General features: G+C 53.0%; 1 protein-coding gene across 2 annotated transcripts in view; it reads right to left on the bottom strand.

Annotated features, from left to right (window-relative positions):
* EIF3A (eukaryotic translation initiation factor 3 subunit A) overlaps positions 1-12,930 on the bottom strand; it is a 735,236-nt gene that overhangs the window by 173,872 nt on the left and 548,434 nt on the right. The gene's annotated exons all lie outside the window — the stretch shown is intronic.

Here is a 12,930-nt window from a genome sequence, read left to right as displayed (position 1 = left end):
CGCGCCTGATCTTCTTCAGCACTCTGGGCAGAAGTGGTATAGGCGGAAAGGCGTACAACAGACCGCAACTCCACTCGTGACGAAAAGCGTCGCCGAGCGAGTGCCGCCTTGGAAATTCCAACGCGCAGAACTGCTGACATTGCGCGTTCTCTTCGGTGGCGAATAGATCTAACCAAGGCTCTCCCCACTGCTGAAAGAGGCCTTGCACCACTTCGGAGTTCAGACGCCATTCGTGATCCATCATGCACCGGCGGCTGAGTTCGTCTGCTCTGGCGTTCAGAGAGCCCGCCAGATGTTGAACCACCAGGGTGACGCCCTGGTGTTCCAGCCATGTCCAGAGGCGCAGAGCCTCCTGACAAAGGGTCCACGACCCCACCCCGCCCTGTTTGTTGCAGTACCACATGGCGGTGGTGTTGTCCGTGAACACCTGCACGACACTTCCCCTGACAGAGGGAAGGAAGGCTTTCAGTGCAAGCCGGATCGCTCTCAACTCCAACAGGTTGATGTGGAGACGAGACTCCGCCGGAGACCAGAGGCCTCTGATCTCCGCCTCTCCCATATGGCCACCCCATCCCAGGAGGGACGCATCCGTCACTACGACATGCTCCGGTTGGGGAAGGGAGAGGCTCTTGCCCTTGACCCACTCGCGGTCCGTGAGCCACCACTGCAACTGCTGTGCAGTACCCTCCGAGATCAAGACATGGTCGGACAGGTTGCCGTGATGCTGGGCCCACTGAAACTTCAGGTCCCACTGCAGAGCCCGCATGCGCCGCCTGGCGTGATGCACTAGTAGGATGCAGGAGGCCATCAGCCCCAGAAGCCGCAACACTAGCCTGACCGAAACCCGGGATAGAGGCCGAAAGATGGGAATCAGGGCCTGTATATCCCGGACCCGCTGTTCCGGAGGATGGACCCGGAACTGCGCCGAATCGAGAACCGCTCCGATGAAGAGGAGCTTCTGAGAGGGACTCAAGTGTGACTTCGGCACGTTGATGGAAAACCCCAGCAAATGCAGGAGATCCGCCGTAGTCTGGAGGTGGGAGACGACTGCCTGGGGCGAGCCCGCCTTCAACAACCAGTCGTCGAGATAGGGGAAGACTGGGACCCCTGATCTGCGCAGATGAGCTGCGACCACCGCCATCACTTTCGTGAACACCCGAGGGGCACTGGTGAGGCCGAAGGGGAGCACGGTAAACTGAAAGTGCTCTTGGCCCACCGTGAACCGCAGGTAACGCCGGTGGGCCGGCAGGACGGGGATATGGAAATATGCGTCCTGCAAGTCCAACGCTACCATCCAGTCTCCAGGGTCTAGGGCAGCTAAAACCTGAGCCAACGTTAGCATCTTGAACCTTTCCTTTCGGAGGAAGGCATTGACGTTCCGGAGGTCCAAGATAGGGCGCAGGCCCCCCTTGCCCTTCTTGGGAACCAGAAAGTAGTGGGAATAACAACCACGACCTACTTCTGGACCCGGAACGCGCTCGACGGCCCCCTTGGCCAAGAGAGCCGAAACTTCCTCGCGGAGAAGATCCAAATGATCCCCCGAGATACGGTGGTGCTGTGGTGGCATGGCTGGAGGGGTCGTCTCGAAGGGGAGGGAGTAGCCCCTTCGGACGATTTGCAGCACCCACCTGTCCGATGTTATGGACCGCCAGTGGAGCAGGTGATGGCGAACTCTGCCGCCCACTGGCGTGGTATGGGCCTGAAAGCTCGGACTAGGAAGGCTTTGAGGCGGATGCTGCCGGGGTGGATGTGGGCTGACCACGTCGTCCTCCATTTCCGCCACGGCGGAAGCCACGTCCGCGACCGCGCGCAGGTTGGTTCTGCGGCTGGTGGCTTAGCGGACGTGAGGAGGCGCCCCTTCCTTGGCCACGAAAGGGGCGAAAAGCGGAGGTGTGCGCCCGCGGAGCCGAGAGGCCCAAGGACTTGGCCGTAGCCCGGGAGTCCTTAAAACGGTTCAGCGCACTGTCCGCCTTCTCACCAAACAGGCGAGTGCCATCAAAGGGCATGTCCATGAGGGTGTTCTGGACATCCCCGGAAAATGACGTGGACCGCATCCAGGCGTGGCGGCGGAGCGCCACCGTGGTGGAAATCGCCCGACCTAGCGAGTCCGTGGTGTCAAGCCCACATCTTATGGCGTGCCGTGCTGCATCCCTCCCATCGGCCAAAGCCTGGGTAAGACGCGTCCGGACCTCCTCCGGACACAGGGGCAGCACGTCCTCCACCGTATCCCACAGGGAATGGGAATAACGGTCCAAGAGACAGGCGGTATTTAAGGACCGCAGGCCCAAACTAAGGGACGAGAACAGTTTCTTGCCAAACTGCTCGAGTCTCTTGGAATCCCGGTCCGGCGGAGCGGTCGGGAAGGAGGACTGGGAAGTAGAGGCCTGGATAACCAGACTCTCGGGGGTGGGGTGTTGGGACAGGAAACTGGGGTCGCCCGGAGCAGGGCGGTGGCGCCTGGCAACGTTCCTATCCACAGGAGGAACTGTGGAGGGCTTGGACCAGGTGCCCTGCAGAACGTCAGTGAGGGCCTCGTTGAACGGCAGCAGAGGCTCAGTGGAGCTTGCTGAGGTTTGAAGCACCTCAGTGAGGATGTTGGTCCTCACAGCCACGGCAGGCAACTCGAGCCCAAGGGCCTCAGCCGCCTTGCGCAGCACCACAAAAAATGCTGCACCCTCCTCCGAAGCCACGGTCGGAGGAGAAGTGAATCCAGCGTCTGGCGAGGTGTCCAGTCCGCTGGCCTCCCCCAGTTCATCTGCCCAGTCCTGAGAAAGCTGTGACTGAACAGCCAGAGGGTCCTCGAACCCCTCCCAGTCGCCCCCTTCTTCCGATTCCTGATAAACAGGAGGAATGATCGGAACCGGACTGTAGAGATGGTAGGTCTCAAGCGGCGTCGGATGCGGCGGCGTCGGATGCGGCGTCGGCGGACGCCGTGCCGGCGTCGGGTCCGGATGAGGGCTAAACCGGGGCGTCGGCGTCACAGGCGTCGGCGTCGGTGGCGCCGGTGACGGCGTCGGTGGTTCAGGCGTCGGCGCCGGTGGAGGAGTGACAAGGTCAACCGGCGTCGACTGGGGCCCAGGCAAGGGCCCCGCGGGGACCTGCGGCGTCGAGACCGGAGTCGTCGACGGCGCCGGGGCCGGAGCCGCCGGCACGCGAGGTCGCCCAGTCGAGTCCGCGGGGCCCGAAGGCGCGCCAGCGGGCGTCGACGGCGGGGCCAGGCTCCTCATGGCCGAGAGGAAGGCAATGATCTCCGCCGGCGCCGCGTCAGCCCCAGGGACCGGAAGGTATGGGGGCGGACGCGGCACCTGCGGCTCCGCCGGAGCCGCGGGGGTGGAACCACTTGGACCCTCGGCCGAGTCGCGCGACCGGCGAGGGGAGTCCGAAGAGCGATGTCGCCGCTTCGACTTCTTAGAGTGTTTAGACTTACCCGACGACTTGGAGCCCGACGAGCGATGGTGGCGTCGGCTAGGGCTCCGCGAGCGATCCTTGGACCTCCTCCTGGACCGGGATCGCGCACGACGCGGAGCCGAGTGGCGAAGCTCCAGAAGCTTGCGGGACCGCTCCCGCCTAGCCTTCGAAGTCAGGGCCTGACAGTCGTTGCACGACTCCGCGTCGTGGTCGAGGCCTAAGCAGTAGAGGCACCGGCGGTGGTGATCCGTCACCGACATCAGTCGATGACAATCTTCACAAGCCTTGAACCCAGGCATCCTACCGGCACCAGATGTCGACAGACAAGGATCAAAAATGATCAAAAAGATTTAGTCAAAAAAGACTAAAAGGGGTAGCTCTCCCGGATCTGCGCTTACTGGCGCGGAAAAAAGAAGAACTGACGTCAGCGCGCGAGGGCGGCGTCTAAGTACTCCGACGACGTCATCCCGGCGCACGACGCCGACGACGGACGCGGAGCCGCAGACGACGCCTAGCGACGCGCAAGGGGTATTGCTGACGAAAAATCTTCCGGATCCAGTCTGACGCCTGGGGATATTCTAAGGTGAGGAATCTAACTAACGTGTTTCTTTCAGATACGAATTTACTCACCTGCTCCTAGGTGAGCTCCCAGTGCTGGATCTTGGTGCCCAGCCCTGACTCTGAAAAGTGTTCACAACTATATTTACTTCTAACTCATTTTTCTCCCATAGGAAACCATTGTCTGCTTTTCTGTGAAATTTCTTCTAAGTGTCTACTTTTGCAAATTTGAAATATTCTTTTAAAATCGTACCATTTCTGCAAACGAAATTACTTACCTGCTTTTGATAAGGACCCCAGTCCTGGGTCTAGGCACCCAGTCCTGGATTACTAAAGTAACGATTAAGTACTCTACCTGCAATTTGAAATTCTTGCCATAGAGATCCATTGAATGTTTTCTGTGAAATATTTTCTAAGTGCTAACTTTTGAAATAGCTAAATATTATTTAAAAATCATTACAGTTATTAAGTCGACTTTCATCACTTGATTCTGAATACTGACCCCAGGCTGGTTCTAGGATCCAGACCTGGAATTCCAAAAGTAATCTGAAAAGTAATTTATTACAAATAACCTAAATTTACCATTGAGCTCGATGCATTGTTATGTTTAGGAAATAGGATTGTTTATTGCAACCAACTGTGACTGTTTACACAAATTTATTGCTTGAAACAAAAGTATTTATATTCAACCTCTCATTCTGAGAAAGTATATGTTTACCCCCTTTGTGGTTCTAAAAATAAAACAAGCATATATTTTATATATACAAATCATTGGCCTAGAGTTCAGTTATTGAGTGTGTGAAACCATTTGCTGACTGAGTGTGTACAATAAATGCTTTACACTGTCCTCTGGTACTGCCTTACTGCTCGACCAAGCTACCACTTTTGAGAGTAAGGTCATACCTAACTTTGACCTCTATCAGCCTCTGGGGGACTGTGGACTCTGTACACCCTGTACCTATTAGGGAACAGTATATACAGAGCCACTTTCTCACAACGTCCACGCGGTAATGTTTCGTAAACGTGTGCACTGATGACCTTGTTGCTGCCATGCAAATGTCCTGAATTGGAGTACTGGCTAGAAAGGAGATTGCTGCTCCTTTCATGTTGAGTGAGCGCGTGGGGCTCCTTGTAATGTTTCTCCTGCTTGTTTGTGGCATAATTGTATGGCTTGTGCAATCCATCTTGCAAGTGTTTTCTTGGTTACTATCCTTCCCAGAAAACTGTTGGCAAAAGATACAAATAATTGCTTTGTATTTCAGTATTCCTTTGTTCTTTCAATGTAATAAATGATTGCTCTTCAACCGTCGAGAGTGTGCAATGCTTTCTCCGCTTGTCTCTTGGGATTTTGAAAGAAACTTGGTATTTGTATGGATTGGTTTATGAGGAATTTTGATACCCCGTTTAGCATGAAATGTGGATCTGGTCTCATGACGATTCTGTCATTATGTATTTGGAAGTAGGGTTCCTGTAAAGTAAGGGCTTGCAACTCTACTTAGCGAAGTAATCACCACTAAAAAGGCTGTCTTCAGTCTGAGCATTTGTGGCGTTGCCTTGTGTAGTGGTTCAAATGGTGCCTTCATCAGCTGAGCAAGTACAACATTTAGATTCCATGTGGGTGCTGGCCCCGTGTTTGGTGGAGCGATTCTCTTTGCCCATTCCAGGAACCTTTTTACCACATGAGAAGTGAAGAAGCTCTTCCCTTCGAGTCCTCTTGTATATGCTACTCTGGGTGGAATTACTCTTGAGGCCTTCCATCAACGCTTTGATGGCAGGCACTCTGAAAAGCGATAGGTGCTGCCTGTGCTGTAAGTAAGCAGCAATTGCTGCGAGGTGTAACCGAATGGATGTATATGCTAGGTTACACCTTTGTAGATGGAGCAAGTAACATATGATGTGCTGTATGGACACATTTAGAGGGTTGATTGTGTTGTTAAGGCAGTAAACAACAAATCTTTTCCACTTTGCTGCATAGCATGCCCTAGTAGTAGGGCGTCTAGCTTCTCTGATAATATTCATGCAATCAGGGGGAAGGTTAAGGTATCCGAATTCGAGGACCTCAGGAGCCAGATCGCAAGGTTGAGCTGAGCTGGGTCCGGGTGCCTGATCTCTCCATGGTTCTGGGTTAGGAGGCATGGTGAGAGGTGTAACTTTTGGTGTGGTACTACCGAGAGTTCCAGTAGTGTGGTGTACCATGGTTGTCTGGCCCATGTTGGAGCTACCAGGATGAGCGTGAGGGAATGCTGTTGTAGCTTTCGCACCACTAATGGAATTAGTGGGAGCGGTGGAAAAGCGTATGCAAATTTGTCTGACCAGTTCATCCATATCGCATTGCCTTTGGACAATGGGTGTGGGTATCTGGCGGCGAAGCTTGGGCCTTTTTTGTTTTCGTGGGTGGCGAATAGGTCTATGTGTGGATGCCCCCACTTCTGAAAGAACGGGTGAATAACCTGTGGGTGAAGTTCCCACTCGTGGATCTGCTTTCTGCCTGCTCAGCAGATCTGCCACGGTGTTTTGTACTCCTGGGACGTGTTGGGCTAGGAGAAAAATCTTTTGTGGAATTGCCCATCTCCATATGCTCTGTGCTAACAGAGAGCTGTGGAGTGTGTGTGCCCCCTGGTTTTTGAATGTAGTACATGGCAGTCATGTTGTCTGTGCGAATGAGGACTGCCTTGCCTGAAATCTGCACCTGGAAGGATTTTAGGGCGAGTAAGATCGCCAGTAACTCCAGATGGTTGATGTGGAGTAACTTCTGTTGCGGCGTCCACGTGCCCTGTGCTGTGAGATGTAACAGATGAGCTCCCCAGCCGGAGAGCGATGCATCTGCTGTTAGGATTATTTGTGGGACCGGGTCCAGGAACGGTCGACCTCTGGAAAGGTTTGTGGTGTTCCACCACTGCAGAGAGCGATGGGTGCGACCGTCTACCAACACCAGATCTGTCAGTTGTCCCTGGGCCTGGTTCCACTGGCGCGCCAAGCACTCTTGGAGTGGACGCATTTGGAGTCTTGCATGGGGCACTATAAAGATGCAAGAGGCCATCATCCCTATGAGCTGCATAAACACTCTTGCTGGGAGAGAGTGTTGAAATAGGAATTTCTGACGCAACGCCTGTATTTTTGCAATCCTGGCAGAATTGGGATAGGCTATGGCTTTTGAGGTGTCTATGGTGGCACCGAGATACTGTTTTGTGTGTGATGGTATCAGGTGGGATTTTTGATGGTTCACCGTGAAACCTAGCTGGTGAAGTAGTTGGACCGTAGCGGCAGTGTGTTGCACACATTGTTGGTAGGACGTGGCTTTTATCAGCCAATCGTCCAGATAAGGGAAGACGTGAATGTGCTGTCTTCTGAGGTATGCAGCCACTACTGCAAGGCACTTGGTGAAAACCCTTGGTGCTGTTACCCCGAACGGGAGCACCTTGAACTGGTAGTGTTGTTCGTCTACCACAAACCTGAGGTACTTTCTGTGAGACTGGTGTACTGGGGTGTGAAAGTACGCGTCTTTCAAGTCCAGAGTGGTGAGAAAATCGTTCTGGGAGAGAAGTGGAAGAACCTGTTGGAGGGTTACCATGTGAAAATGGTCTGAATGAATGTAGGTATTTAGAGGTCTGAGATCTAAGATAGGTCGTAGGGTCTCGTCTGTCTTTGGAATTAGAAAGTACAGGGAGTAGACCCCTAAATTTTGTTGATTTATGGGGACCTGCTCTATTGCTCCTTTTTGCAGGAGGGAGATCACCTCTTGTGTTAGTAGCGCAGTATGTTCTTGCGACATAGGGCGGTGCCTGGGTGGAATGTTGGGGGGTGTTGATGTTAATTCCAGGCAATACCCTGACTGGATAATTTGTGTCACCCATCTGTCTGAGGTGATTGTCTCCCAGAAGTAAAGAAAATATTGTAGTCTGCCTCCGACCGGAGTGGAATGGTCTGGAGGGAGCGGGGGAAGTCATTGGGCAGGAGGTGTGGCAGAGCGGGCAGTATTTGTTTTGCCTCTGCCCTTATTATTATTGCCTCTGTATCCGCCTCTTTGATAACCCTTCCTGAAGGTAGATTGAGGAGGGGATTTATAGGACTTGGACGCACTGTCCGAGGAGTAGCCTCTGCCCGTGCCCCGAAAGTAAGAACGGCGAAAGGAGCGCCTGGGAGTCTGTCTGTAGGGCTCCCATAGATTTCGCCGTGTATCTTTTTTCATTTTTTCGAGGGCTTCGTCTACTTTAGGGCCAAATAGATGATCTTGGTCGAAAGGGTGATTTAATATGGAGGCTTGTACCTCTGGATTAAACCCTGAAACCCTGAGCCAGGCATGGCGACGGAGAAGGACACTGGTGTTTATGGTACTGGAGGCTGTATCTGCTGCATCTAGGGCACATCGTATCGAGGTATTGGTTATTGTTTTTCCCTCTTGAATAAGTTCATTAGCCCTAGTCTTGTACTTTTCAGGGAGATGGTGCATGATGGTCTCTAGCTCATCATAATGCGCCCTGTCGTAACGGGCCAACAGTGCTTGTGTATTGGCAATACCTCAGATATTGGCCGCTTGTGATGCAGTGCGCTTCCCTGACGCATCTAGGAGCTTGGATTCTTTGTCCGGTGGGGGCGCCTCGCCTGACGCCTGAGAATTTGAGCGCTTCCTAGCTGTAGATACCACTAGTGAGTCTAATGGTGCAGGGCCTTTAATGTAAGAAGGGTCTGAGGGGGCGGCTTTGTATTTTTTCTCTATCCGAGGGTTTAGGACCCTGGCCCTGACTGGGTCTTTGAAAACCTCAGGGGCATTTTTAATTACGCCCTTTAACATAGGTAGAATGTGTGAGAAAGTGCCATCTTTCTTGCATGGTATGCGCCCACTTTTTGCTAAATTGCTTAATGTACTTCGATTGAGTGTACCCTGGGTTCCTGCCAATCAGGTGCCCAGGGCCTATGTTCCTTCCTTAAACCACACAAACTCCAAATTGGCAAACCCTAGCCACATGTCAGCCCCTAGTAAATGGTACCCTAGGTACCCAGGGCCTTGTGACCAGGGAAGGCCTCTAAGGGCTGCAGCACTCATTGTGCCACCCTCAGAGGCCCTGTACCCTTACACACACACTGCCCTTGCAGGCTGAGTGTCTGGGTGCAGGACAAAACAAAGAGTCGACATGGCACACATCACTGTGTACCATGCCCATCACCTACACTGCCAAGGCATATGTCAGCCACCCCTCTAGCTGGGTGCATTACGCCTATGGTGTGGGCACAGGAGCAGGAGCCCTGTGCCCCTACAGTACCCGGGTCCATTCCTGGGCACTGTAAGTGCAGTGCTGTCATTTAAGAATACATGGTGCTGGGAGCTTGTCAAACACGAGCTCCACAGCACCATATTGGCAACACTGAAGCCTGGGAAGTTTGGTATCAAACTTCTCAGCACATTGAACCCACACTGATGCCAGTGTAGGATTTAATGTACTAAGCACCCCAGAGGGCATCTTAGAAGATGCCCCCTTACAGCTAACTTACAATCCACGTCTGCTCTGAGGCTGCCCAGGCTGCCACACAGCAGACACGTTGCTGGACCCCTGGGTGGGAGAGCCCCTGCTCTCCCGGGCCTGCAACAATGCACATCCTGGGTGAGGTGAGAAATCTCCTCCCCCAGGATGAGCAAAGGGAAGCTTCAAAGGCATGCCGCCATTTGGAGTTTCCCCAGGCCACTGCAACCCCCCACTCTGGCGGGAAGCTTGGCCGGAAACCCCATACAGGGACAGGGGATGTGCCAGCCTGCCCACCCCACCCCTCAGGTGGGGGAGGCGAGGTGAAGCACATCTCCGGGCTCTCGCCATCTTGAAGATGGGAGGCCCTACCCTATCAGGATTAGGCTACTGCCCCCCTCCCACAGGAGAGAGGCAGGATAGGGGGTGTACCCACCCCAGGACAAGGACCCATTGGTCCCTGGCCTTCACCTACCTGTAACACCCCTAAATCTAGTATTTAGGGGCACCCTGAACCTTCCTTCCTTAGATACCAGATAGAAAACGACAAGAAGAGCAAGAAGAACAAAGACCTGCCCTGCAGCTGCTAAAAAGAGAAGAAGACACCAGCTGCTTTGGCCCCAGCCCTACCGGCCCGTCGACTCTCGAACCTGCACCAGCGCGGCATCCCACGTGGCCAGCAACCTCACCAACCCCGGAGGACCTGGCTACCTTTTAGCTCTAAGCCCCTGGGACTCCCACGAGTAGAGGCTCTACTCAAGAAACCTATTTGCTATCCCTGGCACCAGCCCGGGACCGCGGACCCAACACACTCTGCACCAGCCAAGCCTGGCCAGTGCCGGAGTGGACAAAGACCCCGAGGACGAACCCACGGCGACTGTGACCCAGAGTCCGGCACCCAAGGACCCCCCTCGACATCCCGGAAGAAGCCTGCAGCCTCAGAACCAAGTGCCACCCCAGCCGCGATCAACCAGAGGGTAAGATTCCCGACGTCAAAAGGCACCCCTGCACCCGGCGCCCTGCGACCCCCTGTGCCCAATCCCGGGGTACCCACCTAACCTACAACTACCCAACTTACCTCTCGAAGTGGTGGTGGCACCTGAAACATCCTTGTCCCCGAGCCTGCAGCCTCTTTCCAAACCGGAACATTCCCATTGATTTCCATTGAGCGCCCTAAGGCTCAAAAGCACCCTGCACCCAGCCGCCCGAGTGGCCCTGGCAGTGCCCTCTCTACACTAACCTACTTCCCCACTTGCCCTGAGTAAGTGACCAGGAGCCCAGCTCCCACAGCCGCGTGGCTTGCCAGACAGCAGCCACCAACCAAGGCCCCCCTATCCCTCATAGGATAACATTGGGCCCAACTCTCTCTGCACCCGGCCGTCCTGAAACCGCTGAGGGTGAACCAACTGTACCTACCTGACACTGGGGGACCCCTGAGTCCATGCCCGGAATTTTAACACTACCAGTCGAGTACTTACCCTTAAACCGCTAACTTCATTTTCCTCATAGGGTAACATTGACTGGCTTTTTCTTCAAAAATCTTCTAAGTGTGAACTTTTCAAAACTGCAAAAATTCACCAAAAATCAGCCAAGTGACAAAAACGAATTTACTCACCTGCTCCTAGGTGAGCTCCCAGTGCTGGATCTTGGTGCCCAGCCCTGACTCTGAAAAGTGTTCACAACTATACTTACCTCCAACTCATTTTTCTCCCATAGGAAACCATTGTCTGCTTTTCTGTGAAATTTCTTCTAAGTGTCTACTTTTGCAAATTTGAAATATTCTTTTAAAATCGTACCATTTCTGCAAACGAAATTACTTACCTGCTTTTGATAAGGACCCCAGTCCTGGGTCTAGGCACCCAGTCCTGGATTACTAAAGTAACGATAAAGTACTCTACCTGCAATTTGAATTTCTTGCCATAGAGATCCATTGAATGTTTTCTGTGAAATATTTTCTAAGTGCTAACATTTGAAATAGCTAAATATTATTTAAAAATCATTACAGTTATTAAGTCGACTTTCATCACTTGATTCTGAATACTGACCCAAGGCTGGTTCTAGGAGCCAGACCTGGAATTCCAAAAGTAATCTGAAAAGTAATTTATTACAAATAACCTGAATTTACCATAGAGCTCAATGCATTGTTATGTTTAGGAAATGGGATTGTTTATTGCAACCAACTGTGACTGTTTACACAAATTTATTGCTTCAAACAAAAGTATTTATATTCAACCTCTCATTCTGAGAAAGTATATTTTTACTCCCTTTGTGGTTCTAAAAATAAAACAAGCATATATTTTATATATACAAACCATTGGCCTAGAGTTCAGTTATTGAGTGTGTGAAACCATTTGCTGACTGAGTGTGTACAATAAATGCTTTACACTGTCCTCTGGTACTGCCTTACTGCTCGACCAAGCTACCACTTTTGAGAGTAAGGTCATACCTAACTTTGACCTCTATCAGCCTCTGGGGGACTGTGGACTCTGTACACCCTGTACCTATTAGGGAACAGTATATACAGAGCCACTTTCTCACAGAATGGCAGTGGCCCTATGTGTATCGTCAAAGGTGTCTAGGAGGAAATCCTCCTCCTCTGGGTCGGTATGTAACTCCACCCCGTGGTAGTGTGCCGCCCGCTGTAACAAATGGTGAAAACCCAAGGAATCTTCAGGAGGGGATGGCCTAGATGGATAAAGGTCATCCTGTGGGACATCTGGGATGTCCGGATTGTTATAATCATCCCATGGGTCTGGAGATCCAGTAGGGGTGGGATCTTGTGGCACATCTGCTGGATCATAGTCAGGGTCCCCCAAATCGTCTGGGACAGGAGACAAGGTGGGGGAACGAGGTGGGGGTGGAGGTGGAGAGGGTGGTGGAGGAGGCGGAGGAGGAGGAGGAGGAGGAGGAGGAGGAGGAGGTGGGGAAGGCACCCTGAAAGGAGAGGTAGCAATGTCCTTTCTCTTTTGATGTGGAGCTGGCTTGTCCAAGTATCTTTTTTGAAGACAATGTCAAGTGTCCAGTCTTTCGATCCTTGTTGAGGGTTTTTTGCAAAGGGTCCGGTGTGAAAAGCTCCTGTGACACTGGTTGTTCGGTCGGCGCCAAAGGTTTCGGGGCCGACGGCTTTTTAGGTTTATCGAAGCCGTGCTTCCTTGGAACCTCCGTTCTTTTGGCCGGTGCCGTAGAAGCTCTCGGCACGGGAGTGTCGGTGCCGAGGGTCTTGTGATGTTTGGTCGGCGCCGGAGGGGCAGGTTTCGACCCCGAAGGCTTCGGTGTCGGATTCGGAGTGGAGGTGGAGGCCGATTTTTTCTTCGGTGCCGAAGGGTGTTTCTCGGCACCGGTGGTCGGCTGGCTCAAGCCCGAGCTGCCGGAAGGCTTAATAGGCTTCTTTACCGGGCCCGAAGGTGGGGTGTGAGAAGCAGTGTCCTTGGTCTTGCCTAGGCCCGGAGGCGAAGGTGTGACCGAAGCCTTTTTCGGTATCGGCGGGGGAATTGTACTCGCGACC

This window comes from Triturus cristatus, chromosome 1_2, assembly GCF_964204655.1.
Source record: "Triturus cristatus chromosome 1_2, aTriCri1.1, whole genome shotgun sequence".
Classification (NCBI taxonomy): domain Eukaryota; kingdom Metazoa; phylum Chordata; class Amphibia; order Caudata; family Salamandridae; genus Triturus; species Triturus cristatus.
The sequence above is the reverse complement of the archived record's forward strand: the minus strand, read 5'-3'. Positions and strand labels throughout refer to the sequence as shown.